At 42.6% G+C, this 2479-nt stretch overlaps 1 protein-coding gene across 1 annotated transcript in view; it reads right to left on the bottom strand.

Moving 5' to 3' along the window:
* Positions 1-2479, bottom strand: part of LOC106880786 (transport and Golgi organization protein 1 homolog) — a 48325-nt gene that overhangs the window by 16273 nt on the left and 29573 nt on the right. The window lies entirely within an intron of this gene.

The raw sequence follows: 2479 nt of genomic DNA, 5'->3' as shown, positions 1-2479 counted from the left end.
TACAGTAGAATTTGCCTAATTAGTCATCCCTAGGAGAAAACTGAAAGTGACGATTTAGGTAAAGTAACGAATTAGCCAAAGACGAATTAGGCTAATTCTACTGTAGAAATCTTGTTCTGTACCTTTCCAGGTATAATAACTTTAAGAATATTAATATACATGCACCTGCATTTTTCAAAGCAATAAATCCACTTTTTTTCCAGGCAATGCAATAAAACTAATAAATATTCTTTTGTTAAAAAATATTTGAATTAAATGAAACCTGCCTGTATATTTATTTCCTTTAAAACTGATAATTTTTTAGGATAATGAGAAATGTAATTATAATTGCAAAAAATATTAGATCCTATATCTTCACTGTATATAAAATGTTTATATTGAAACAAAGTGTATAATACAAATGCACAAAAAAAGAAAGTGCAAAAATTCATTATGGCAAATAATTTTTTATATAATAGTGAATATTAATATAATACTAATTTTATTATAAAGTAAAGACATAAATGAGTTATATCTATATGTAATAAGAAGGGCTAGCAAGAAGAGGTATGAGAATATACCAACTATGCTGTAAGAAGAGAATCTGACAGGGTCCCCCGATCCCTTATCTGGTGGTTAATGAGGAAACTAGGGATAGAAGAATGGCTAGTGAGAGCTGTGCGAGCCATGTACAGAGACACTGTCAGTAAGGTGAAGGTTGGCAACGAGTACAGTGAAGAATTCCGGGTAGAGGTAGGGGTCCACCAAGGTTCAGTCCTCAGCCCCCTCCTATTTATCATAGTCCTCCAAGCAATAACAGAGGAATTCAAGACAGTATGCCTCTGGGAGCTGCTCTATGCTGATGACCTTGCCCTAATTGCTGAGTCACTATCAGAACTAGAAGAGAAGTTTTAGGTGTGGAAGCAAGGACTAGAATCGAAGGGCCTTAGAGTCAACCTAGCTAAAACCAAAGTCTTAATAAGTAGGAAGGTAGACAACACACAAACCCCTTCAGGTAGATGGCCCTGCTCGCTCTGCAGAAAAGGCATAGGTAGTAACTCCATAAGATGTACCCAGTGTAAGCTATGGACACATAAGAGGTGCAGCAATATGAAAGGAAGGTTAACTAGCAAGATAGTTTTTGTATGTGGATGATGCTCAGGAGCAATAAACACTGAGAATGTGCAGAAAACAACTTCTGCCACACTCCAGGGAGAAAAACTAGAAGTAGTTGATAGCTGCCATTACCTAGGTGACCAAGTTTGTAGCGGGGGAGGGTGCGCTGAAAGTGTAACTGCTAGAATATGAATAGCCTGGGCAAAGTTTAGAGAGCTCTTACCTCTGCTGGCGACAAAGGGCCTCTCACTCAGACTAAAAGGCAGACTGTATGATGCATGTGTACGAACAGCCATGCTACATGACAGTGAAACAGGAGCCATGACTGTGTAAACTCGCAAGAAACAAAGCCAGTATGCTCCAATGGATGTGTAATGTCAGTGTGCATACTCGACAGAGTGTAAGTACCTTGAGAGAAAAGTTAGACCTAAGAAGTATCAGTTGTGGTGTGCAAGAGAGACGATTGCACTGATATGGTCATGTGGTGAGAATGGATGAGGATAGCTGTGTGAAAAAGTGTCACACCCTAGCAGTTGAGGGAACCCGTGGAAGAGGTAGGCCCAGGAAGACCTGGGATGAGGTGGTGAAGCAAGACCTTCGAACTTTAGGCCTCACCGAGGCAATGATTAGTGACCGGGACCTTTGGAAATATGCAGTACGTGAGAAGACCCAGCAAACCAAGCGAGAGCATAATCTGTGGCCTCTGCCAGAAGTGTAGCCAGCTCATTTATTTGTATCTTTACTTCATTGGACACTAAAAACTGCTTGCGAAGACCTGTTGAGGCAAGTGAATTTGGAATCTGAAATTGAAATCGAACCGAATCCGACGACTGGCACCCATGCCAACCTCTCCTTCATTGGACACTAAACTCTGTTTGCAAAGACCTGTTGGGGCAAGCGAAATCGAAATCGTAATTGAACCATATTCGATGACTGGCACCTGCACTAGTGGAGCACTAACAGCACTGTCCAAGCGTGTTCATTGCCAGAGCAGCTGTCTGGCTTCCGTGCTAGTGGCCCGTAAATGGCACCATTTGAGTGTAACCGTTACCAGCATTACCTTCTAGCACTTGTGCTGGTAGCACATTAGAAAATAATTCGAGCGAGGTCGTTGCCAGTGCCGCTGAACTGGCTCCCATGCAGGTGGCACATAAAAAACACCATTTTGAGCGTGGCTGTTGCCAGTACCGCCTGACTGGCCTTCGTGCCGGTGGCACATAAAAGCACCCACTACACTCTCAGAGTGGTTGGCGTTAGGAAGGGCATCCAGCTGTAGAAACTCTGCCAGATCAGATTGGAGCCTGGTGCAGCCTTCTGGCTTGCCAGTCCTCAGTCAAATCGTCCAACCCATGCTAGCATGGAAAGCGGATGTTAAACAATGATG

Source organism: Octopus bimaculoides, chromosome 16 (assembly GCF_001194135.2).
Source record: "Octopus bimaculoides isolate UCB-OBI-ISO-001 chromosome 16, ASM119413v2, whole genome shotgun sequence".
Taxonomy (NCBI): Eukaryota; Metazoa; Mollusca; class Cephalopoda; order Octopoda; family Octopodidae; genus Octopus; species Octopus bimaculoides.
The sequence above is the reverse complement of the archived record's forward strand: the minus strand, read 5'-3'. Positions and strand labels throughout refer to the sequence as shown.